A 27,306-nucleotide genomic window follows, 5' to 3' on the forward strand; every position below is an offset into this window, starting at 1 on the left:
TTAAAAACACGCCCTTCAGGTAGCGGTATTATTTCCAGAGCCACATTACGTTTATTTTATGTTACCTTGTTAACAGCTTCCATAGAAGAGTTAACATGTCACAGGTTCTTTAACTGCCTCCTTCCCATTTATGCAATAAAGCGAATTGTTCCTACCGCCTATACTAATATATGTATCAGTGGAACTAGTCTTCCCCTCCCAGAGATTGAACTTGTTGCTTCTATAAATATCCGTAACCTTGTCAAGCATCCATCGGTGTGTAGCACATTCTTCCTGTCGGTGCTTGGCTGCTGAAGGAAGTGACTCTGCATTGTGGTGCGGTGCACGTTTTGATTGTAAAGCAGATGTGGAAATCCCCGCAAGCCAGCTTTGGGCACGGTAGTGACATTCTGCATGCCTGCAACCCGAGGCCCTAGCCAGGTGGGAGATTTCAGCCCGGTTGCTGTCGCAGTGCGTTTTACATTTCTTAAACCGTGCATAATCATGGGGGCGGGTCTGCCTGGTGATTTGAGCTGGCGGTTGCACCAGGATTCCTTCCTGCCCTCTGACATTAAACTGCGCTTCAAAGACATGTGTTCATTGGCTCCATCTTAATTTGTGTCAATAACCAAAAACATGGCATGCTCCGGAGCATATTTCCTTCTTGCAAATCGTAAAAATAGTTTACACTTTGCAAAGCTGTGAGAAGCCGTGTGCAGCTTAAACGCCTCTAGATATGTCACATTCCACCCCTGGGTGCGAGCAGGCTCGTGTGTGGATTCATAAAGCATTTCTGAGGCGTTTAACCGGGGTAAGCACTTGTAGCTGCACCTTTGTACAACGCATTTCATCACTGGGACGGCTCGAGCGCTCTGTGGTGCATGTTCCTAGCAATAAGTGTGAGCGCTGTGTGCAGGAGCCAAGTTGAGTTCACGTAGGGTGCATTTAACTCGAGTGCGCGCGGAGATTCCTGGCATGAAGTCTGATCCGAGCCCTACCAAGCTTTTCCTAGTCTTTCCATTCTGTGGCTTTATGCTTTCATTCTCTCTCCCCTGACAAAAACGGCGCTTCTTTTTTCTTTTTCTTTATGCATATATTTAATTATGGAGTTTTAGAGCTTTCTACCACTCCAGATTGTGTAATTATTGCCTTCTAGTCTCCATCGAGGGCGACCTTTTTCCGGCGCACTCCTCAAAAATATTTATTTCCGACACACTCTTGTGGTATGTGACTGTCGGTTTCTTTCCACAATTCTTTTCTCGCTCTTATATTTTCAGGTCGAGTCTACAGTCGGCACACTGTATTCAGTATAAGTTTGGCCACGCCCACCACTATTAATTGGTTCCTTCCTATGTCTTTCCAAATGCTTTTTTTTTGTGTGGTGAAGGGTGCCATCTGTCCCTCCTTTGGGCGTGTTTGTCACACCCATAGCAACAGACCCTCTTACTTGGGTCATTTCACCTCTGGCTAGGTCAGAGTTTCCATAGTAAAGTCATTTATAGTTTTCTTAATAAGTTTGGCGCCATTCAACAAAGCTGCACCAAAATGTTTTTTTTAAGTTCCTCACTTTGGGTTATTCTTGGCAAGTTTCGTGCTGAACTGGTAAGCAGTGGCAAAAAACATCCATCTATCTATCTGTCTATCTATCTATTGCCCTCACTCTATCTATCTCCCTCCCTCTATCTATCTATCACCCTCCCTCTATCTATCGCCCTCACTCTATCTATCGCCCTCACTCTATCTATCTATCGCGCTCACTCTATCGCCCTCACTCTGTCTATCACACTCACTCTATCTATTGCCATCACTCTATCTATCAATTGATCGCCCTTACTCTATCTGTCTATCTATCGCCCTCACTCATCTATCGCCCTCACTCTATCTATCGCATCACCACAGCATCACTCAGCACTACCACAGAATCACTCAGGGGCACCACAACATCACTCAGGGGCACCACAACATCACTGAACGCTACAGCATCACTCGTCGCCACCACAACATCACTCAGCGCCACCACAGCATCAATCTGTGAAACCATTCAACAACAACTGGTTCAAATATGTTCTCTCAATGTTTCAAGTTTTATTACAAATGTCACAAAAAGATGTCAATATTTCACTTCTGTTCTTGGATTTTCGTCACAATAAAATACACTGAATATAATCTTCACAAAAGTTATTTACAAAAGTAAAGCTATTGCCATTATAAATTACAATAATTTTTTTAATTATTAAAAAAAATTAAAAGCCATTGCTATGTGTAATATCAATACATCTAAGTCACGTAAATACAACACATATTGCATTACAAATGCTATAGGTGTCACATTTTCGAAAGTTAAAACTACTGTCATTTTAAATGACAAAGCTATTAATTGCGCTATTTTCCAAACCAACACATAAATAAAATATTTGTCATTTACAATGCCAATAACTCAAACTTTCCTAATGCGAGACCTATTGCATTGCAAATTCTTGTTGTATCTGTTATGAACTAGGATAAACACACTTTATAAATTATTGTCTGCTTTGCACAAGAATTTCGTAGGGCAGCAATGTTTCCAATGTGATGATTTTACCCATTTTTATCATGTATGGTATTGTAGAATATTATTATGGTTTCATATGTGAAAACCGAATGAAGTTTGTTTGATTAATTGCTTGACTATGCAACATGGCAGAAAAACCAAAGAGGAATCCTAAAAGTTATGAAAAGAAAAAACTGGCTTAAGATGGCTAGACAGCAAAAAGTAGCAGCTTGTTATACTGAGTTCTTTTCATTCTGAAAACAGATTGAAGCTTTAATATCTGCAGCAGTGTAGAGATAATCCGTAGAGGGAGACAATGATCAAAAAGTCTCACTTGCCATTCCTCAAGCAATGGAAAACTGCAAGCACGCTGTAGGGATGTATTATGCATGCATTCACACCATCCACCAAATGTATATTTCTGAAAACGAAAAGTAGTGCTATGTAAAGAAATTACTTCATGTAACCGCCACACGATGTATGATCATCAGCAATAGAAAATTGTGTGCTCTCTCACTGAGAAATGACTATAGAATACCTCTATAAGTCCTTTATCTGTTATGCAGTAAGAAACACAGCTCTTTTGTTCATTCCTACGCGCTTTGGCTGTGTAATGCTCAGCTGTCATTGCACACATTTGAGCTTGCTCTTGTTGCAAAGCATTTGACTTATTGTAATATGGTTCAAAGACTTTATTCGGTTTACAAAATAAAAAACCATAAAAGATTACAGATCTCATAAAAAACAGGGCATATCCAAATCCTAAACATATTAAGCGACAATCCCATTGTATACATAATAGAATATATAACTGCCATATATAAAAATTATAAAAAAAACACACTATTATTACAGAGTGGATGGGCCATCCAGTTGATAAAAAAAATACCAGCAATACAGATTAATTAATTAACCGGTTAAAAGGGCCATGTGGCCTCAACACTGTATTATTGTAATAGATTTAAAGCATAAGTGATAAGAGTGGAGATAGTATAGATGTACATAGATTGTTTGAAAGCCGTTACCAATAACTTTGAAAGTAATTTGCATTATTTTCCTGTCTGCTTCTCTAACTCTCACTGTGGCTACTCTCTTAGTATGCTAGCTCTTTATATTTTTATAGCTGTATATATTATCATATCTTCCTCATTGAGGTATGGATATTCATTCTCCAATGAAGCATTTTTATCTCGTATGAGTCATCAGTTGTTCAACAGCATTTATTTCCCATGACTTTGCTCAATGACCTGGAGTGAAAATGTCATCCAATGAGATTCTCAAAGCATAAGGAATTTGAATCATTTCTCTAAGGCCCAGAATGTGATAAGCACTTTTTCCCCCTTTAACAGGTTAACAGCATGGTAGTCCCTTTTAGCTCCGTGATAAGAATGTGTCTGCAACTCGCTAACCACAGAAGGTAGCATTAAACTTTCAAGAAGTTAGTGCCCATGCATCATCATACAAAAAATAATCAACATTGTAAACTACAGTAGGAAAAATGATATGCAACAAAGATCCAAATGCAGGACCATGGTGTTCAGGTATTCCTGCCTGTCCCCAAAACATATAAGAATCCATCAGTAACATGGATTGATTGCAGAAGTGGATGTATCTTGTGTTTCTTTTGGAGGCAAGGAAAAATGCTTCAGTTTTAGGAGCTAGCTTGGGCTCAATTCCAGATAGTGTAATTTCTTGCTTTTTAGGTCTCGCGACCTATCAATGCGCGCAAGCGCATTGAGCGGAGCGAGAATTCATGTCTCGAAAATCCTCGTCAAACCAAGGGCTTCGTTCCTGCGGTTTTCTTGAAGTTCACGTGAATCACGTGACCAAACAAGCACGCGCATTCCCGGCCGCACAGCACATCAAAGGGCTTCTCCTCCCCTAATTATTCATGGCCGGCCGCAGGCCGGCCGTACTTTCAGTTTCCCGGCCGCTCTGCATTCCCGGCCGCACAGCACATCAAAGGGCTTCTCCTCCCCCGTACTTTCAGTTTCCCGGACGCTCTGCATTATCAGGTACGTGTTGTTTTTCACTTGTGTTGTTTTTCACTTTGTCTCCGTACAATCTCTCTGTGTCTACCTCTTCCCACCCCTCTTGTTGTAATTTCTGTATCTTTCTTGCTGTTACTTGGTGTCTATAATTTGTTTAACAAGTATTCTTGCATTTGTTTTGCTTTGTACGTGCCTTCTAGTCCAACCCAACTAGTTTTATCACTGAGGGCATTTCCAGAACTTTAAAGAAGGAACACTCGCTGCTTCGATCCCGTGCCCCGCAGTGTCTGCTCGGACTTTGGGTCCCACTCCAAACCTCTTCGACGTCCTGACATCTGCCCTTTGACCACCGTCTCTTCCAGCCTTTCACCCTTTGTATTTGCCCCTTCCAACCACTTACACTCCAGTGTGACTCTCGTGCCTCAGGTCGTTCATTCTCCGGCTCCCCTTTTAAAATCTGCCCCTTCCGTCTCGTGCTCTTTGTTACCTGCCCGTTTGTCACATACCCTCTCGTGTCTGCCCCTCCACAAACCCCGTCTGATACCTGTGCCCCCGCTCTTTCTTTACTCACACCTCTAGGGTACCGCTCGGCCTCATTTCTCTCTTGCCCCTGATATAAATACACCCGCCCCGCAGCCTTCGGGAATGTCGCGAATTTGCCCCTTCCAACCACTTACACTCCAGTGTGACACTCGCTGCCATCTCGTGCCTCAGGTCGTTCATTCTCCGGCTCCCCTTTTAAAATCTGCCCCTTCCGTCTCGTGCTCTTTGTTACCTGCCCGTTTGTCACATACCCTCTCGTGTCTGCCCCTCCACGAACCCCGTCTGATACCTGTGCCCTCCGCTCTTTCTTTACTCACACCTCTAGGGTACCGCTCTGCCTCATTTCTCTCTTGCCCCTGATATAAATACACCCGCCTATCGGCCTTCGGGAATGTCGCGAATTTGCCCCTTCCAACCACTGTGCGCGCGCAGCTGACTTGTTTGCCAAATTTATTTGCATTCCTCTTCACACTCTTTAGCTCACAGAGGCACGCGGTAAAAATTCACAACAATATCGGATGCTATCCCATGATAAATCCCCCCATTCAGCATCCACTAATCATCGTTTTGTCCTCCTCCGGGCGTTGGGAATGCTGCTCGGTTCTTCACTTGTGCCAACGACTCCATTTTCATGTACTAATTACTTTCTGTTAAAAAGAGGTCCTTTGTGTATTCGTATTTTTAAATTTGATCGTTTTTGTAGCCTTACAAATGATTTACAAATACCCATTCAGAGGCGTGAGCACAAATCTGCAGAGAGAAAGGAAACAAACAGGACACATTTTTAAGGATAGACTGACTGGTTGCCAGAAGAACAATATGTATGACGCCTTTACGTTCCGACCACAAGAGACAAAGTTAGTGCTGCGCTGTATGTTGAATAAATATTCTGGGTTGGATGCTTGGGGGTTATTGCATATACTTGTTTCTTTTGTTCCAGTTTTAGAAGCATGTCCATCAATACATAAAGAAGGGCAAGGGAGTGTAAGCCTAAATAGGAGCATAATTGCAGTCTGCTTCTGTGTCAGCCCCACTTACTTTGCTGCATTTTTATTATTTTGAATACTTTGTTGCTCAGCCATATGTTGCGCACAGAATGAACAAGCATTGGCATAGCCAATAGGTCTCGCTTGTGGGACCTTATAAGTATTTAGTTTTGCAGCACAATATCCTTGGTGCAACAAGGATATTGTGCTGCAAAACTAAATACTTATAAGGTCCCACAAGCGAGACCTATTGGCAATGCCAATGCTTGTTATTTGGAGTCCTAATATGACCTCCATAGCTTAAGCAACCTCTCGGTCTGATTGGATCCGCCCCTGCTGCTCATACCTTGGGGGTCCAATCTCAGCTGATGTTCTCACGAGAACCAACCCACACAACACATCATGAGCTGACCAAGAGGTATAATCATTGGACACTATTTAGCAGTCGTACTCGACTAATCAGGTTCTAAAAATGTCTAAAAGATTCAAAAATATCCCAAGCTCAGTTATTTCTCTGTAGACATTAAGCTTCTGAACTAAGGGCCAGATGTAGGTGATCCAAATTTACCGATTTTAAAATACAGTTTTTTACCGATTCGTTATTTTTGAATCGGTAAATGGCATGTAGATAAAAAATCTGTAAATAATACCGATACGGTAAAATTCGGTATCGGACATTCGGTATTTACCGAATCGGTATTTTCCAATTCGGTATTTACCGAATCGGTATTCCCCATTCATTCCTATGGGCCTTTTGGCCCATAGGAATGAATGGGAAATACCGATTCGGTAAATACTGATTCGGTATCGGAAAGCAAACAAAAGTTAAACTTAAGTAGGCAGCCAATCAGGTGCTACCACCCTCCCCCTCCCTACCAGAAAGTGGCTACACAGGCAGCTGCTACTAATTAGAAGCTTCTGGAGAGGCAGTTGGAGCTGAGCTGAGTCCCTGAGCAGCAGAAAGAGTTTTGCGCACTTTTAAAACTGCAAAATGGCAAGCAGCAAAGACAAAGAGCAGCCAGAGAGGAGGAGGAAAATGAAATTCAGCAGCATAGAGCTGCAGATCCTTGTTGAGGAGGTGGTGAAGGTGCACCAAAAACTGTTTGGCAGGCAGTCCCTCACTGTGGCAGAATCTGCCAAAAGGAAACTCTGGCTGGACATACTTGACAAAGTGAATGCAGTTGGAGTGACAACCAGAGACACAGAGGACCTGAAAAAGAGATTCTACGACCTCAGGAGCCAAATAAAAAATAATGGCTGAACTCCACAAGCAGGCAACCAAAACTGGTGGATGCAAGAACCCAGCACCCCCGCTTACTGATCTGGAGGAGATGGTGGCCTCAACCATTGAACCTGACAGCGTCTGCGGACTGGGAGAAGTAGACAGCTCAGCCAGAGCTGCAAGCAGAAAAGGTAAGACGCATGCACAGCATTCCCCCCCATTCCATCATCCTTACCTTTACCCTTTGTGACAAAGTGAACCCCAGTCCAGTACTGCTAGCACTATACAGGGGCAATGCATCATGGTATATGTAGTTAGGAGATGTAACACCATGTCATACAGCACAGCAACCATCAAGTTAGGGAAATGATTGAGGAGAGAATAAAGCTAAAGTGAGAAATATTTAATTGCAGTGACTGTGAGACAGTAGCGCTTAGCTAATGTACGCTCATATGTCCACAGGTGACACATCTCACAGGCGTTCCCAGGAGACTGAAGGCACGGCTCCAGAGAGGGAGGAGAGTAAGGAGCCAGGTCCAAGTACACAGAACGTCTCACAGGACACAGGTGCACCAAGTAGCCATCCTCCTGCACAAGACGCAGAAATGGCTCCAGAGTTGCAGGCGTCCTCTGAACCATCACAATCCCCTCTGTTGAAAACATATTTTATTGGTTTTAGACATCATACAAACCGAAGTCAGCATCCATTACACTTTAGACCCATCCAATATATTTCCAAATGTACCCCCAAACAAACCCCTCAAACCCCCCCCCCTCCATACGGCAATTGGTGTGGGTACAGTACAAGGGATAGATATCACAACATAGCACCAGCAATAATGGGAATGCTCATAACACAGTGCGCTTACTAATAGTCACATGTATGCCCTATAGAATTCAATCTTCCCCCTCCGCCTGAGAATTCAGTAGTGCCTGTACCATTGTGTCCCAAGCTTTAGCCATTTCCAGAGCTTTTTCATTGTTTGTTCGTTTGGCCAATTGGAACCTAACGGAGCTCTCGCTGCTAGTCCATCGATGTAGCTCCGCTCTCCATCTCTTACTCGATGGCCCTTCTTTCGATTTCCAGTGCCAAGTAATTTCCCGCTTGGCTAAAAGTAATCCCAAAACAATGAACTTACTGGTTACCTTGGTTTTGGGCGTGTGCGGGAACCATTGTAGCAGGCATACAGCAATATCAAAGTTCAATTGTCTACCAGTGATCTCCGTGAGGAGCTCCCCCACTTCCACCCAATAATCCCCCAAAACTGGGCAGCTCCAGAGCATGTGCTCCAGTTCCGCACCCTGTACCGAGCACCTAGGGCACGCTGCGCTGCGGACTTGGAAATATTTCTGGATCTTGCTTGGGGTTAGGTAGGCCTGGTGCAAAATAAAAAAAATGTACTTGCTGAAAGCGCGCATTCCTGCTCCCCTTCCAGGTTCTCCTCATGATGTGGCCCCACACTGTGTCTGGTATCGGTTTGCCTATGGCTGCCTCCCATTTCATTTTCAAACCATCCAGGGGTCGGAGTCCCTCGCGCAACATTCGAGACTGGAGGCATGTAACTGCTTTAAAGGTCCCCACCGCCATTACTACATATTGGCAAGCCATAGTTGTCACTGGTTCCGCCTGTCCCCCCTTCCAGTGTCTCCGAATTGCCGCCGCCACTGCTGCGTGAATCAGGAAACTACCATCTGGGAGACCATATCTGTCCTGCAGGGTTTGGAATGTCAGCAGCAACTCATCCTCATATAAATTTCCTACCCCTTGGAGTCCCAGCCGTTCCCACTCCATGAGGGGGGACCAGTATCCACCATGTGGCAGTGCCGTCAACATCCCTAATGGGATTTCAGGTGCATACGGGTGGAGCACCCCAGCTCTACACGGACTCCTATTCCAACAGAGCCTAAGGGTTTTCTCTTCCATTGACAGGTCTTTTAAGTTAAGTTTTTGTTGCATTATTATGTATGAAAGGATATGTCTTGGAATCTCGACACCTTGCAACCTTTCAGGACCCTGAAATTCAGCTGCAACGTGTTGCGTGAGCACCTGCAGCTGGGCGGCCAAATAGTAAAGCTCAAAGTCGGGTACTACCATCCCACCCTCTGCCTTAGGCCTCACCAATGTTGTCAAAGCCACCCTCCTTGGACCAGCCCCCCCACAGGAAGCCAACAATCATAGAGTGCAGTTCTTTAAACACACTCGGGGGAACCCAGATCGGTAAAGTTCGGAAATAATAAAGTAATCGAGGTAAGGCCACCATTTTAAGAAGAGCCACCCTCCCCACCACTGAGAGAGGGAGTGTAGACCAGAACGCCATGCTTCCTTTCAGAGCACTGATACAGTGCCTTATATTCCCCTCCAACATGTCCGTGGCGGCATGATAGATTCGAACCCTCAAGTATGTCAAGCAGGTCAGTTCCCATGTCATCACCCTGGGCAACTGCGGCGACTGCGCACACGGTCTCAACGGGAACAGACATGTCTTGCGCCAGTTCACCTGTAAGCCCGAGAGCGCTCCAAAGTGCGAGAGCAGGGAGATTGCACTCTGCAAGGAATCCTCGGTATTATCCAAAAACAGGAGCAGATCATCCGCATAGAGTGATATGTAATGGGGTACATCCTGCAACCACAGACCCTGGTAAACACATCCCGACCTAGCCCGTGCTGCTAGAGGTTCTATTGCCAGGGCGAACAATAGCAGGGATAACGAGCACCCCTGTCTCGTTCCTTGCTGCACCGAACACTGCACTGAGATCATATCTCCCAGCCGCACTCTTGCTCTTGCCGAGGAGTACAATACCTTTGTCCATGCTCCAAAGTGTTCCCCTAAGCCAAATTTCTCCTGTACCCTATATAGGAACTCCCATTCCAGGCTATCGAAAGCCTTCTCTATGTCAACTGACAGGGCCATTGGCAACCGCACACCATGATGTTCTCCTCCCATAATCCGCACCAATCTCCGGATGTTCGAAGACGTGTTACGCGTGGGGATAAATCCCGCCTGGTCAGTATGCACCAGCGTGGTCATATATGGCAGCAATCGGGTCGCCAGAATCCGGCTCAGTATTTTATAGCCCGCCGTCAACATTGACAGCGGCCTATAGGATATCACATCCGTTTCCCCTCTGCCGGGTTTCAGAAGGAGGATGATCAACGCTTCACGCAATGAAGTGGGCAACTGACCCAGCACCTTGGCCTCTGCATATACTTCCAGCAGGCGGGGCACCAAGACGTCCACATAGTGTGCGTAAAATTCGATTGGCAGCCCGTCTGTTCCCGGCACTTTATTTCTGGCCATGCCCTTGATCGCACATCGGATCTCTGACAGTGTTATATCTCCCCCCAGTGTCACGGCCTGCTCTTCCTCCAAGCACGGAAGGGGGATCTCGGCCAGATAGTCCTCGATGTCTGGCCCCTTTCCCGCCAACCTGCACTGGTACAGGGACTCGTAATATGTTAGGAATCGCGACACCACCTCCCCCTGTGAGTAGACCATGACTCCTGCCTCCGTTTCTATTTTCATAATCGGGTTCCCTCTCTGGACTGGGTTTGCTATGCGTGCTAGCAGCGTGCCCACTTTATCACGTTCTGCATGGGCCTTCACCAAGTCGTTTTTGTGATCGAAACAGCACAAGCGCTCCACTTCAACCGCCATCGCTTCCTTCGCCTCAGTGAACGTCGCCTGCAATGCCGGCTGCTCAGGCCTTTGTTTCTCCACTTCCCTCAGGCGGTTCTTAGCTTTGGCCACATCGTTCAAGATCACTTTCCGTACCCCGGAGTATTTGCTAATACAGAGCCCTCGTATCAACACCTTGAAGGCGTCCCATTCTCCTGCCCTAGTGGAAGCGGTTCCCTGGTTAACCTCAAAATATTGCTCAATGCCCTCCTTAACCTCTGCCCGGAAGACAGGATCCTCCAGTGTCTCTGGGCGAAGCCTCCAAGTGGGTATGGAGGACCTCTCCCGTAGCCAATTGAAAGACAACAACAGTGGGTTGTGGTCTGAAATGGTTCTAGCCAGGTACTCGGAGTGCGCCGCTATGTGTGCTATCGATTTAGAACATAGTATAGCATCTATCCTGACGTGCAGTTCGTGTAGTGCCGAATAAAAGGAATAATCTCTTTCTTGTGGGTGGTGTGCGCGGCATGTATCCAGCAGCCCCCATCTCTCCTGCCAATCTAAGCGTTTCCCAGCCAATCTGCGAACCGGAGAGTCCGCCAACGGGGGATGTGACCTATCAAGCACTATGTCTGTGATGGAGTTGAAATCCCCTCCCACTATCGCCGGTCCGGCCAGGTAATGTGCTAATGTTCCTGAAATATGAACCAGGAAACGAGGTTGGTCCACGTTTGGGGCGTAGATACTACTAAGGACAATATCCCTGCCATGTAGCCTCCCCTCAACTGCCACATATCTGCCCTCGGGATCCAAAATCTGGTTCAAGGCTTGAAATGGTACCCCTGCCCTCACCCAAATCAGTGTCCCCCTGGCAAACGCCGAGTACGACGTGCTAAAGATCTGGCCCCTCCATCTACGCTGCAATGCTAGTCCTTCTGTTTTAGTGAGATGGGTCTCCTGGAGCAGGGCTATGTGGACTCCCCTCCGCACTAGATATGAATGTACTAGAATTCAAACCAAAAACATTCCATGTGATACAGCGCAATTCAGGTAACGTGCCCATTGTGTGCATTCCTCCGCTCCCTGGGCCACCAGATATGGTCATCCACACCAAATTTGCCACCCCAAACAACAATTCCCCAGTTAAAAACCTCCCACCTCCCCCCCCAGAACAGGACCTAATACAAAGTCATCAGCCCCCATCCAAACCACACAACACACTCAACTATACCCTGTAGTAGCCACTACAGGCTTGCCTTAAGGGCAAGAGGGGGTCGCTCGGCCCCAACAGGCAGCCGCGCCAGCCACGTACCCCACCACCTTATGATCCCATAACGAGTTCACAGGATCCATATACTCCCCCATTTTGCCTAAATCCAAGGACATATCTACCAATCAGAAACAATGCAGCAATCGCCAACAGCTAGTCCACTGAGTCATTCATTGAGCATGCCCTCCGCAGTCCCGGGTGTCACCTCTTAGTACTATCAGTTTCTGAACGCTCAGCCTCCGATCGCGGCCTGTCTTCCTCCGAATCAGTCCCAGCTGCCGACTCCGTTCTCTGTGATCCGGTGATCGCAGCCATTGCGCACAATGCCCCTTTCCTTTCCTCCGTAGTTTGTGAGAGCATCCGCAGTTGCAAAGCCCTGTTCTTCTTCCGTAGCCTCTGGGATTTGCGCACTCACGGTTCCTGATACTGTTCTGCATACCGTTGATCCCTACGGTCTGTTCCTGCTTTGTAAGTTTCCAGCCCGGACCAAGCTTCCTCAGGAGTGAAGAAGAGCTGTGGTATGCCATCCACTATGATTCGTAGCTTTGCAGGGAAGATCAACGAATATTGGATCCCTTCCTCTCTGAGCTCTTTTTTGACTGCCAGGAACAATGCACAACGTCTTTGAATGTCTTGCGTGTAATCCAGAAATATTGTCACCTTGCTATTCTCCACAACAAAGGGTCCAGCCAGTCGGGCTCTCTGGATCACCAGGTCTCTAACCTTATAGTGAAGCAGCCTGGCCACTACTGGCCTAGGAGGGCGGCCCTGTAGCGGCGGCCGCGCCGGTACTCTGTGCGCTCTTTCAAGTGTGAAGAAAGCGGACAGTCCCTCCGGAGCCACCGTCGTCCTGAGCCAATGTTCCAGATAGGCGATCATATCGGTTCCTTCTATTTTTTCCGGAAGGCCAACCACGCGTATGTTATTGCGTCTGTTTCGGCTTTCGGAATCTTCTGCCTTCTTTTCCAGCGCCTCTATGCGATTTAGGGCATCCGCCATTTTGGCTGCCAGGGCAGTATGAGCCGGCGCTAAGTCTCGAAGGGAGTCCTCATTTGCCTTTACTTTATCTGCCAACTTCGAATAGTCGGCCCGCAGGAGCCCAAGCCCGGTCGCCACCTGTGCACTATACAGTTGCAGGGCTTCTTCTGACGCCGCAATGGCGTCCAGGATCCTGTCAAATTGTTGTTGAAGACCTGGGTCCGGTATCGATTCCGCAGCCCCATGGTCTACAGTGGCAAGATCATCTGGTTCCACAGTATCATCTTTTTTGCCTTTGGGCTTCATTGTAGCTGAAGAGTCCCCTCAGCGCTATGCGACACCCGGCGTCCTCTCAAGATTGCCCGCTCCACCTGGGCGTCGCCGTCTAGGCCCCACTGCGTCCACTCTCCACTCACGTGCGTGAAGTTTGTTCCTCACTTCACCCCACCTCCTGGGGGCCCAGAACCCCGTTATCGAGCACCGGTCCTTCGCTCCAGGTGTCTGTCCAGCCTAATCGGGGCCAGTACACGTTTCGGCGGGGCCCTCCATCGGATCAGCCAGACGGGTGTTCCGCCATCTTGTGCCGGGTGTAGAATCCTGCTACCACAGTTCCCCGGACTCGAGCACCAAAAAGTCCTCTTCCGTTATGTGCTGCGGTTCCACATGTCTGCGCCGAGACTCAAAATCACTCGCACATTCCCGCAAGCCCCGCCACGGGCCTCCGATTCATCCCGTTGCAGGAGTATTCATCGGCGCTCCGAGGCCTCCGCCATTTTGTCGACCTGTATTGAGCCGCAGCAACACAATTTCTCGGCCCGTAAAGTTCGACGATGGCCCCAGCTATTCCGCCAGTTGATGTCCGCTGGTCACAGGCGCCCCCGGGAGTCAGGGTGCCGGGTTTCGGCAGCAGATTCAGGGGGATAACAGGATTATTGCCGGGATCAGGCACGGAGCTCTGAGCTCACGCCGCCATTCCCGTCGGAGCCCAAGAGACGCCCCCCCACAATCCCCTCTGTTGCTGTCATCCCCAGAAATGCCAGCATCACTGCATGAGACAACACCTGCATCACAACCAAGCAGGAGGCATGTTGTGGCCCCACCTTTAGAAATGGAGTCATCAGCAGGTAACATGGAGGGGGAAGAAACACACACCTTGCCTGTGGATGGTAGCTCTGTCACACTGCAGACCAGTGCAGAGGTGGGCCATACTGGTGCAAGACGCCGCACAGTCCAAGAAAGCAGTGCATCTGCACGTGTGGAGGGTCCAAGTGTGTTCCGTGGCCTGGAGGGGAGCATGATAAGAATCCAGAGGATGCAGGGAAAAGCCATCATGTCTTGCCAACGCCAAATGAGGTCCCTGAACAACAACATGGGAGACATAGGAAAGGGCATCAGGGAACTAGTAGATGTCAACGAAGACATGGCTGCAGGGATTCGCGAAATGACCCAATCGGTGCTGCTGCTATGCACCAAACTGGACAACGAATTTGCATCAAGGCGCCAGGAAAGGCACCGTGTGCATGAACAAAACAAAGCAATCAACCGTCTGGCCACAGCCACATCCCTGCTATGCAGGAGAAGCATAAACATGCAGGAGGCTGTAACCCAAAACAGCAATAAGGTCACTTGGGGCATGGGCAGGATGACCAGTGCTCTTGAGGCGCTGTTAAATGCCCAAACAGCACAAACTGCTGCTCTGGATGTGCCAGAGAGTGAAGAGAGCACAAGCAGGAGCAGCATGGTAAGCTCCCTTGTCCTAGAGACAAGGAGGAGTAGCAGGCGCCACGCTGAGGCTACAGGCCAAACACAAAGTGAGCACAGAGCACCATACAACTGGCACTGGGAAGCGAGGACGCAAATGACTATTACAGTTCATGGGGAAGTGACCCAGGACTCACATCATCGAATGTAAATAATTTGTGTTGCACATTTGTGCTTTAGAAACCTACGTAATGACACAATTAAACTACGTTGGGTGCATACTCTACCTGTCTGTGTCTCTTTACTCACTTAAAAAAAGTTGCGTGTGATCTCTTCCCGTCTGTGTCTGCCATCAGTTGGTGTTGCAACTCCAGATGTGTGTGGTTCAGGCACTGCTTGCTCGTCATCAAGGTCCTCATAATCAGAGATATCCACTTTGGTGCCCTTCTTGACCGCAAGATTGTGCAACATTGCACAGGCTGCAATCATCTTGCAGCAGGTGATTGGTGTGTACTGGCGGGCCGCTCCACTTTTATGTAGGCACCAAAACCTGCTCTTCCACAGACCAAAGGTGCGCTCCACAATGTTTCGGGTAGATTTGTGTGCCCTGTTGTATCTCCTCTGGCTGGGTGTTGAAGGGTTGAGGTAGGGTGTGAGGATGAAGGACCGGAGGGCATATGCACTGTCCCCTATTAGTAACAAGAAAAAACATTACTCACATGCACACAAACACATCCATCTGCAATATGTATCAAGGGACTTTCACACAGTGTGTTACCTAGCAAGTATCCTTCGCCAAATTCCCCCGCAGTCAGGCGTGCGTAGATCCCACTGTTTTGGAAGATGTACCTACTCCCAGGAAATTTGGCTACTATGTCCGTGATGATCTACTTGGCATCACAGATCACCTGTACATTTATGGTGTGGGTGGTCTTCCTGTTCCTATAAATGTACTCTGTGGCAGCAGGTGGACATATCGGTATGTGGGTGCCATCAATACAGCCAATGACTGTTAAGATCATGTTGATACGAATTCAGAGACATAGTGTTAATCAACGATAATTTATATTTTCAACTGTTACACACAGATGGATTAATAACTACAAGAATTTGGATTACATTTATGTTTGCGGGCGCATTGTCAAGACATATAGGTATGAAGCTTGAAACGCGGTCATGAACTCGGACTGATTCTAACCTTCACATAATAATAATTGTTAACACTTAGAGACTTAGAGATGTGAGAAACTTTCACTAACTTTATTAATATTGAAAACGAGTGACTCTATGCTACTTCTTGGTGGTGAGTTGAAAACTACAATTTCCATTTCGACTATAACACGGACTAGGCTTGGGGAAGCTTTCCTTCTTTTCCCCAAAAGGTACATTAAATACATAATTTATCTAATTTTGAAACTGTGGATAGTATAATAATGGTTATTGTATTTTGTTTTGGGTTGCAGCCCTGAGGAAGTTAAAGGTCAGATTGGACCAAACGAAACACGTGTTGGCTGCACTTTGGATGTACTATTTGATTTGATGGAAATTTTGAAGATTGAAATTCAATGAAAGAGACAATTGGATTATGAAAAAAGAATAAACAGAACTTTATCGCTTGAAAAAGTATTTGTGGACTTCTGAGTGCTCATTGAAAATAGTTGAATACAGCCAATGATGTTGGGGAAATGCGCCATCTGATAAAAGTCAGTCTTGGTCCTGAGCAGTTTTGCATGCGTTGCAGGGAAGATGATGTAGTAATGCATTCTCTGCAACATAGCGTCTAGGAATTTCTTAAAGAAACGGGACAGGCAGCTCTGAGACACACCACCTACCGCAGCAACCACACTCTGGTAACTCCCAGATGCAAGCAGGTGTAGGCTGCACAGCACCTGCACATGGGGTGGGATGGCGTGCGCCCTTGGTGTTGGGTGGTCCAACCGTGGGTGGAGGTCCCTGATAAGGTCCAGGATGGTTTGGGGGTCTAGGCTGTACCTTTGTAGGATCTCTGGGTCAGTTAGCTGGAATAGGGTGATCCTCTGCCTGTACACCTGCTCCTCCCTTCTCCAGGCCCTCTCTTCTTCTGCCTGTAGCCGTAGCCACCTCGCAATCACGTAGAATGCCGCCATTCTGGTGAAACTGTTGCATGTTGGGCCCTTTTTTATAGCCTGCACCTGATTACCACCTGATTTCAATCCATGGTAAATACAGACTCTTAAATACCGAATTTCATGCAAATTCGGTATTTAAGAGGTTACCTACATCTCAATAGTCATTTTTATCATTTCTTAATTTCCGATTCGGTAAATTTACCGATTCGGAAACGTTACCAATTCGGTAAATTTACCGATTCGGTAAAATTACTGATTTGGTAAATTTACCGATTTGGAAACTTTACCGATTAGGTAAATTTACCGAATCGGAAACTTTACCGAATCGGATGTTTTTGTGTCCCCTACATCTCACAAGCCAAATACAGGTCAGTAAGGGCCGAAAATCGGTATTTTCTGACGGTATTTGGTTACCTACATCTGGCCCCTAATCCCTAAAATGTGTCACTTAGTTCCACCAGGCTCTCCTTGTAGGGATCCTGCTTGGCGCCAGAGCTTACAAATCTCCTACCTTGCCAAGAGGATCAGATAGAACACCAATTTATTCTGCGTCCCTAAAAGCTCCATTGCCCCTTCGGGCATCAACACAGTGCTAAACAAGGTAACAGAAGGACTTAACTCCACCTCTGTATTCAGGACTTCAGACAGAGTCTTACCCACGTTGCCCCAGAACTCTTAAATCAGGGGGCAAGAAGCAAACACATGGATATCATCCACCTTCTGGGCACCACATCTCATACGCTTTGCTTTTCCCCTGCCCTTTATTTTGGAAAGTTTGAGTGGGGACCAGTATATCCTGTGGAGCGTAAAAAAGTGGTTTCTCCTTGGTGCAGCAGATTTAATCAACGGGTAAAGCATATCTAAAGAAACTTGCAATACATTTTTCAGTTCCTTGCTCGGCAAGTACTTCTCCCAGACCAAGTACGGGTGTTCCAGCTTTCTATCAGCTGGAAAAAGGAGATGATTATACCAGTGTGCTACTTCCTTCCTTTTCGGGTTCTAATGTTGTTAACTATTCTTCCATAAAATTATCCTCCGAAAAATGCCAACGATGGGTCTTACACCATGATGAAATTTGATAGTACTGAAACCTAGAAAGTGCACCGCTAGTTAGATTCCTCTAAAAATCCCAGGGTAGGCATTTGTTACCGCCCATAATGTCCTTCCAGTGTGCAACACCGCATCCTTTAACTGTTAGACTAGAGCGTCTAAAAGACACCCTGGTGTTTCTGGAGAGTCCCACACTGGGCCCCATTCACTGTAGTAGGACAAACCCAAACAGACCCAACAGTCCGACCACAGTTTGGCCACTGCGTGTAACATCTTCAGCCAAACTTTTTTTAAGAATTTGGAAGCGCCAAATTTATACATAACACCCTCAGCGAAATACAACAACATAGCTTTAAACATGCTGCCAATCAGAGAACTATCTGGCCTGAGAAGTAACATCCTGCAATTCTTTAATTGGTATGCCCAACAGTATAGCTGAAAATCCGGTAAGCCCATACCACTATGTGAAAGTTTACGCCTTAATTTCTTCCAGGACAACCTGATCCCTTTACCTGTCCAAATAGAAGAAGAAATCTTGCCCTGTATGTTAAGTAAACGACCTTTGTCATATTCCAGTGAGATGTTATTAAATAGATAGGCATATTTAGGAAGAACATACATTTTAATCAAGTTGACCCACCCAAAGTGAGATAGCGGAATGTTCTGCCACCTTTTCAGAAGTACATCCACCTCCTTGGAGACTCTCTCCAAGCTTATTTTAGGAATATCTCTAAGGTCCTGGGTTATAGTTATTCTAAGATATCTTAACACCTTGGAAAGCTCCGCCCCTTGAGCTGCCATGTTCCAGGCCATGATTTCCGTCTTATCGTTATTAACCTCGTAGCCGGACAGTTTCCCAAACCCCTGAACTTCATTAAGTAGCTCGGTTAAAGTATGATTGACATTGGATGACAAGAAAATCGAGTCGTCAGCATACAATTACAAGCCATTTACAGCAAAGGGGATGAAAACTCTGGGCCACAGGCTCAATATACAGATCAAAGATAATGGGAGATAGCAGGCACCCCTGTCTTGTACTGCGCTCAATTGCAACCGAAGCAGTGAGGCTACCATTGACCAGAATTTTTTTAAGGCCCTCTCTAAAGATATCGCCAAAGCCAAATGCCTTGAAGACTCTACTCAGGTAGTGCCAATTAACTCGATCAAAGGTTTTTGCTGCATTGGTGGGCGCTAGGTGGCGCCAGACCGGAATGGACGCCATGGTGTAGAGCTCCCGCCGAGTCAGGCGATTTAAGAAACATTCCCCCCATCCTGCCATGAATTCACATCCATTCTCCAGCACTTATACAGTTGTTTCGGTGTGGAGCGACGCGGAGTAAGTGTGCCCTGCTGCGCACACCGGGACGCGACCTGCAGGCTTGCAAAGGCTGAGCAGACTGCCGGAGTTGACACTGTTGGAGGACCGTGGCCGCTGCCGCATCTACGTGAGGCCGGGGATTACAGGCCTATCACCCCCAGGGGCGGCAGCGGCCGGTGAGTGAGCGGAGGCGTGACTAGATCCTCCCACCCGGGCTTCCCTGCCCGCACGGCTGACTGCGCGCCCAACATGAAGTTATCCTCGGGCTGCTCCCGCTGACTGTGGTCGGTGCGGCGGTGGGGGAGCCCTGCTGGGAGAGGACATTGCGAGCCGGGTGTGTTGAGCGGAGAAGGCGGAGGGACATCTGGCAAGTGGCGGTGGCGGGGGACGAGGGAGCGCGCTGTGGGCTGTAAAGCCTTGACATCTTCACGCAGGCACCGGACCTGGAGGGCGCCCTTCCTGGAGGCGAACGGTGGTGCTGTGTGGGCCGATCCGCCATTTTAGGAGCCAGCTGCCACAAGGGGACACTTGCAGCTTTGATTCCTCCGGTGGCACGTAGTGGGGCAGACTACTACACGACCCCCCTGCAGACTCATACTATCTGTGATCACCCACCCCCTCGGTTCTGCACGATCCCCTGCTCTGCTCACTCCTGGGGGACACAGCACCGCGCCAGAACCTTGATTGAGGCACCGAGGACCAACCGCCATTTTGCAGACAACGCGAGGGCCTGGTGAGGACAAGCGCGCCAGCGGCGCGGTGGGTTAGAGGGACTCCTGCAGCGGGCCCGCACGGTGCGCGCCGGCCCCCTGTTGTGGGTACTGCTCAACGGGCCACAGTGAGGCCTTCTGGAACACAGACTTGCTGGGGCTGGTCCTGCCTATGCCCTGAGTGCCGTACATTAATACATTTAGTGGCGTGACATTGCCCCTCCCTTCCTCCTCCCTGCGCCCTCGGGGTGGTGGGGTTGGGGCTACGCACAAGCTCTCGCCATGGACAAGGTGGAACCGAGGCAGTCAAGGCTGCCGTTTGACACTCGCAAGACGCCTAGCTCCGCACCCAGAAGCCAGGGCGATGACGATCCCCCTGAGACGAGGGACCCTGACTGGAAAGAGATGCTGGTGAGCATGCAACAGACTCTGACATCTATTGACTCAAAAATAGACACCATGTCCCTCCGCCTGGACAATGTCGTAGCTAAACTGGACGGCCATGAGGAAAGACTACAGGAGGTAGAACAAAGAGTATCAGATCATGAAGACGGTGCGAGCACTAACAGGCAACACACGTCACAAATGGACAAGCTCCTGAAAGTTATCTCGGAGAAAAATGAGTAATTGGAAGCCTGCTCGAGGCGGAACAACGTCCGTATGCTAGGCCTAGCAGAATCGACCAACACAGGAAGGCTGGAGGACTTCATGGAGAAGTTACTAGCTGATCTCTTTGGTAAGGACTCCTTCTCCGCACATTTAGTTATCGAGAGAGCGCACCGCTCCCTGGCCACCAGGCCACCCCCTGGTACACCGCCTCGCCCGATCATAATGAGATTCCTTAACTATCGCGACCGGGACACGCTGCTGCGACTGGCGAGAGAAAAGGGTGGGGTGAAATATGGAAACACCACACTCTCCTTCTACCCTGATTTTACACAAACGGTGCAGGAAGCCAGAAAGAAATTTATAGCTGTGAAAAAGCAACTACAATCACGCAGCATTCAGTATGCCATGCTGTACCCTGCTCAAATGCGGATCCACCATAGAGGCCGACAACATATCTTCGCAACGCCTCAACAAGCAGAAGAATTTCTCAAAAAAAGACCGATGTTCCGCCTCCCGGGAGGCAGCGGCAAGAGGCAGATCACGCTCTAATTCACCGTTATCAGACCCTTCTTGAACTCAGTAGATTGAGTACGATTGCATACGGACATCTCAGGGTCACTCTACAAACTGGTGATGTATGATTGTTGTTTTCTTAAGGCAAAGATATGAACTGACGCCTGGCCACTCGGCCTCGTCCCGTCAGAACGCCCCTGTAACCGGGGGTTGTAGATGGGTGAAACAAGAGTGGCACAGTGGTAATGGCGGGAGCCCCTAGCGGCCCCCTATCGAGGGTGTTCCCCCTATACTGTTCTTTTGGTAATGGTACTTTCTGTGTGGGATTAGACACTAGGTCCTAAGGTTGGTTTCTGGGGGGGAGGGATGTTTTTTCCTGGCGAGTTGGGGCAGCCGGTGTGGGCGGGAGGGGGGGGAATGGGGTACAAGGTACAATGTTTCTAGTGTATGGTGGGTCAATGCATTTGGATTGGATTGGGTTGGTGAAGTCTAGATGTCGTCTCTATAATCATGGGTGAATGGGGCAGGAGCGACGCTAGTCTTTTTTTTTTTTTTGTCCTCATCTGCCTTCCCCTTTAGGCGGATAATGCCACCCACCGTGCACGGCATTGCTGACGTGATGTGTTCAATTGGTGGGAGAGATATATCGACACCAAAAATATGGGGTGCTTTCTTTTGACTCCATCTAGGTATATTTCAACCTGCCGGACCTTACTCGAAACTGTCCTTGGCCCTGGTCCAAAAGAGTATAGATGGCATATTCATCGGACCTGGGGGAAAAAAAAAAAAAAAAAAAGGAGCGACGCTAGTCTTAACGTCATGACTTGGAACGTCCGGGGCCTTAATGACCCTCGGAAACGGCGACAGGTCCTGGGCTACCTGGATAGGCACCACGTTAGCATCGCTTTCCTACAGGAAACGCATTTGGGGAAAGGAAGCACCCCCCGATTTGCAACCCGCTGGACCTCTCATGGGAGCTTCGCCTCGTACTCCTCTTATGCCAGGGGGGTGGCTATATTGATTAAACGTGGAGTCCGATTTGTGGAGGGTGGGCAGGAGGTGGATTCGGAGGGACATTACTGTATGTTAAGGGGGTCGCTGCAATCGCATGAAATTGTATTTGTAAACTATTACGGGCCAAATGTCGATGACCCCCATTATCTACAACTGATCAGAGGCAAAATCCGAACACTGGGATGTTGATATCTTGTGTGGGGAGGAGACTTTAATACTGTTGTTAATCCCGTTTGGGATAGATCGCATGCTACGGCAACGCACTACACCACTTCCCAACACACCTTACAGGATATTGTGTCAACTGAGAGTCTTGTAGACACCTGGCGTTTCTTCCACCCTACGCAGAAGGAGGGCACACACCACTCATCCGTACACAACACCTGGGTCAGACTGGACTATGTGCTACTAGCAAAGGGCATGTCTCATTGGGTGGAGGGGCGCACCATATGGCCAAGACCTTTTCTGATCACTCTCCCCTAAAAGTCTCCCTACTACCACCCGTGGACCTAGCACCTTTCCTTAGCTGGAGACTTAACCCCCTGCCCCTACAGGATGCCGTCTTCAAGACGGAGTTGGAACAGGAGATGACAGAGTTTTTCTCCAGAAACACCGGCTCTGTGGCGAGTCTCACTACTGTCTGGGAAGCCTTTAAAGTTACTGTTAGGGGGTGGTGCATCTCTAGGGGGGCATCCTGCAGGACCTTCGCAGGACCCTGCACACTTTGGAGGTCGAGTTGAAAGCTCTTGAGCGGGAGGCGGCGGATAATGAAAACTCCAACTCCCTGAAGGCACAAATACGGGAGAAGCTGTCTGAATATAATGAGGTGGCGGAACGGGAATGCAAGTTTCGGGGAAAACAGGGGGTCGCTAGGCGATACGGGTAGGGTGACAGGCCGGGACGCTCCCTAGCTGGGGCAGTACGCCCCCCCCCCCGCTTCAGGAATTATGTCACTGGACTGCTGGACCAACAGGGTGAGGCCTGCAGGTCCCTACCAGACCAGATGGACATCCTGACTGATTATTATAAGACTCTATACACGTCGCGGAGGCAATCCGAAATACAATTGGAGGATTATTTTGAAGACGTGGCCCTTGCTTGGCTCGGACCTGGGCAACAAAAGTTTTTAGCAGTAGACCTGGAAGTAGACGCAATTAAGGAGGCTCTAATGAGCATGAACTCGGGCAAATGTCCTGGATCGGATGGGATTCCTATTGATTTTTATAAAACCTATATTCACATTTTAGCTCCTATTCTCAAGGCAGTATTTTACAAAGCGCTGGTAGAGGGCGTACTCCTAGGTACTATGCGAGAAGCGCAAATACTGTCCTTGCTTAAACCCGGGAAAGCTCCTGATCAATGTGATTCCTTTCGGCCCCTTTCTCTCCTTAATACTGACACTAAAATACTGGCCAAGGTTCTGGCCATTAGGCTGAACCTTTTACTTGAGAAGATAGTGCTGCCGGAACAAGCTGGCTTTGTTCCTAACCGGGCCACATCCCATAACCTCCGCACGCTAATGGCGATCCTCCACGACATAGACCCCAAATGCGCGGCGGTGGCAGTCTTTTTGGACGCCACCAAAGCGTTCGATTCTTTGGAGTGGGACTACCTGTTGGGGACCCTGGCGGATATGGGGCTGCCGGAACAGTTTCTACAATGGGTTAAACTCCTTTACAAAGCGCCAGTGGCCAGGGTTCTACTTAATGGGTCCCACTCCGATCCCTTTCAAATCACCAGAGGGACAAGACAAGGCTCCCCACTGTCCCCGATTTTATTTGCTATTGCCATTGAACCCCTAGCGGCCACGCTGTGGCAGCACCATAACCACAGGGGCCTAATCTATTTATCCCAACAAGTCCTAGTCTCTCTTTACGCGGACGATATTACCCTGTACATCCACAACCCTAGCGACAACTTAAACCCTGTACTGCGGGAAATTACCAAATTTGGAGCGATTGCCGGAGTACAGATTAACTGGGGAAAGTCGGCAGTGTTCCCATTAACTGATCATACCCCTCCTCAATCCCTAGATTATCCATTGCAATGGGAGGAATCCGAGGTCAAGTACTTAGGGATATATGTCTCCAGGGATAAAGAAACACTTATGAGAACGAACTACGGACGTGCCATATCTAAAGTAACAGATAATGGCTCATCCTGGCTTAAACTTCCCCTGTCCATGGCCGGCCGTATATCGCTAATCAAAATGGTGATAGTCCCCAAATTCTTATATTTGTTCATTAACATTCCTTACCACCCTGGGTCACACTTCTTTGCCACCTTAAAGACGCAGCTTATCCGCTTGATCTGGGGAGGGAAGCGCGCACGGCTGAACCTGGACACACTAACACTCCCGTATAGGTACGGCGGCTTTGATGTCCCGGACTTTGAGCAGTACTATTATAGTGCGCAGGCACACTACGTGGTGTACTGGTTCCGGCCCCCCCCTTACATGCCCCATCTTGCAGTAGAAGATGGCCATATAGCGTCGGTCCCTTCGACTGGGTATGTTTTTGTCCCATATAAGGAAAGGGATAGGGACCCTACTACCGTGGATTGCACGGTTAAGGCCCTACACTGGCTGGCGAAGGCGGAGGGTGTTACACAGCTCTACTCCCCTAGACTACCATTGCGAGACTGTCCGCTTCTCCAGGTGACCACGGAGAAGATTTGTCAAAAATTGCTCACCAGACTGCAATATTCCACGTGGGGGGGGGATCTCTTTTTCGAGGAGTCATTCCGGTCGAAGGAACAATTTTTCGGGGACAATTCCCCTGCATTCATGGATTTGTTCCTCTACACTAGGCTCAGACAGAGCGTACGTGCCGTATGTCCTGACTTCCCTGCGGAGACGGAGGTGTTTATCTCCCTTCACCTAATGTCACAGGAAGACACACTGAAACACGCCACGCCTGTATTGTATGCGAGAGTCCGATCTACGCCCCCTCCGCTGCATTCCAGAGCTCGACTGAATGGGACAGGGACCTGCCTGTACCACTCACTGATGAGCAGTGGGAACTGACATGTATGCAGACAAAACGCGTCTCTGGCAGCAGCAGGCTTCGCTTGTTGCACTTCAAATTCCTGCACAGACTCTACCACACACCTGTCCGATTACACAGGATAGGCTTGAGGGAAGATAATAGATGCCTTAGATGCAAGCAGAGCCCCGCAGATTTCATTCACTTAGCCTGGACCTGCCCCAAAGTGGCGGAATATTGGGGGGAGGTCTTCACAAGGCTCACTGACATGTTGGGAATCACCATAGAACCTCTCCCCACAACAGCTCTACTGGGGCTAACCGCAGACATTAATACCCCACATGGGACATTTCTTCTACTGGGTATTCTGCTGGCACGACGCCAGGTGGCGTGTCGATGGGGCAGGGGTAGGGCACCCAAATTCAAGGAATGGTTACATGACATGGTCACATGGCAGGATAACTTATACACTTATGCGGAACAGCTGTCATTGAAATCTAGGCCTAAGTATTTCTGGGGCCCGTTCCTGGCCTATCTGGAGTCAAGCTATGCTGGCTGAAGACGGCTGATAGCTAGAAACCGGTCCTAGGATGCTTGATTCCAGTCCAGGGAAGACAAGGCTTGGCAGTTCGGGCTGGACTGTTCCCATGAGGCACAGGGTCAAGACTGATTTGCATATGGCCATGTCTGAACTGGGGTAGCTTGGTGAGCAAAATAACGATGGATTAAACCCAGATCTGTGACTGGGGGTGAATGTTTTGCCATTGTGCAACATTCCGTCCATCATCTTGTGTGTTTTGCTGTTCACCCTAAGTGGGAAGGATATGCCCAGACGTGGGTCCCTTGCTCACTAAGCCACTGGAGTCAAGCTATCCTGGCTGAAGACAGCTGATAGCCAGAAACCAGGGGGTGAATGTTTTGCCATTGTGCAAACATTCCGTCCATCATCTTGTGTGTTTTACTATCTTAGAGAGCACCCAGCTGAGGGGGATGGGAACCAACTGGAGACGGAGGAGGTGGCACATGATCAGGGGGGAGGAGAGGGCGGAGGAATGCCGGAAGGGGACCACGGATTGGCCGCCGAGTAGCCTCAAGATGCTTCGAAGGCTCCTATACTGCCTGTTTTATTATTGCCCTGCCTACTGTTTGATACTTGCACTCTATGGACGTTCAATTGCCAGACTGTATATGACGATAATATTTCATTGTGTATTATCTCGCTCAGTGCTTGTCTCATGATACCACTATGCGTTACCGAATTGTTGGGGAGTTTTTTTGGGGGGGGGCATGGGGTATTGCGGGAGGGGGGGTTTTGGCATGGGGGTATTGATGCTGTAACGCACTTCAGACCGATTTTTGCATGTGATGTATGTATTTTGCGACATATGGAAAAGCATAATTAAATAAACAAAAAAAACAAAAAAAGGCTTTTGCTGCAATGATGCTGATAATTGAGAATGGTGCTCCCTGAGCTGTTGCCAAATCAATCAAACCGATTAAAGTACAGTCCAGATCCAACATCTTCCTTCCAGGAAGAAAGCCCTTTTGATCTTTATGAATTATTGGGCCCACGATTTTACAAAGGTGGGTATTCAGTATCCCAGCAAGGATCTTATGATCGCAATGTAATAATGAAATTGGCCGATAGGACTGACACTGGGTTGGGTCCTTCCTGGGCTTCAGAATCAGTGAAATGACAGCCTCGCTCCACGAGTCAGGTAGAGGAGAGGAGCCTCTTAACATTTCATTAAATAATTTTAGCCAGACTGGGTGAAGTTGGCCTGATGTATGATGTCCACAGTTCTGTGGGCACCTTGTATCAGTCCAAACAATCCCTTATGGTGGTGGTTGTAAGTCAACCTTATAGACAAGCTATCCTAGGGGTAGCATGGACCTAAGCAGTCTTAGGCTTAACTCAAGAGGGAATGTGAAGCCAGCTGTTTTACCATATGCAATCCTGTAATATCAAATGAAAGGACACCACACAAGTTATATGTTATAAAAATATATGTATTTATTACTAGAATAATCCTCTGTACTCTTTATGAGTGCAGAGGCACAAGCGTTTAAACAAAAGCACAGTTAAACATACAAAAGTTGCACAATTATGGATAGGGCCGGTGGCCACTCAAACCATATGCTAAATAAGTAGTATAATTACCGCTTTACGAACAATGGTAAGG

General features: G+C 48.1%; 1 long non-coding RNA gene across 2 annotated transcripts in view; it reads right to left on the minus strand.

The window, feature by feature from the left end:
• Window positions 1–2,044: 2,044 nt before the first annotated feature.
• Window positions 2,045–27,306, minus strand: part of LOC144824970 (uncharacterized) — a 99,262-nt gene continuing 74,000 nt past the window's right edge. The window contains exons 2-3 of one of the 2 annotated variants that reach the window (XR_013609212.1): window positions 15,127–15,506; window positions 2,045–5,793 (exon numbers count right to left, since the gene is read on the minus strand). This is a non-coding gene — a long non-coding RNA (uncharacterized LOC144824970). Of the gene's footprint in view, window positions 5,794–7,774; window positions 7,902–15,126; window positions 15,507–27,306 lie in introns of those variants that run through there. The other variant, XR_013609213.1, reaches the window with a different exon arrangement.

The sequence above is a fragment of the Lissotriton helveticus genome, chromosome 3_1 (genome assembly GCF_964261635.1).
Source record: "Lissotriton helveticus chromosome 3_1, aLisHel1.1, whole genome shotgun sequence".
In the NCBI taxonomy this organism is placed as follows: domain Eukaryota; kingdom Metazoa; phylum Chordata; class Amphibia; order Caudata; family Salamandridae; genus Lissotriton; species Lissotriton helveticus.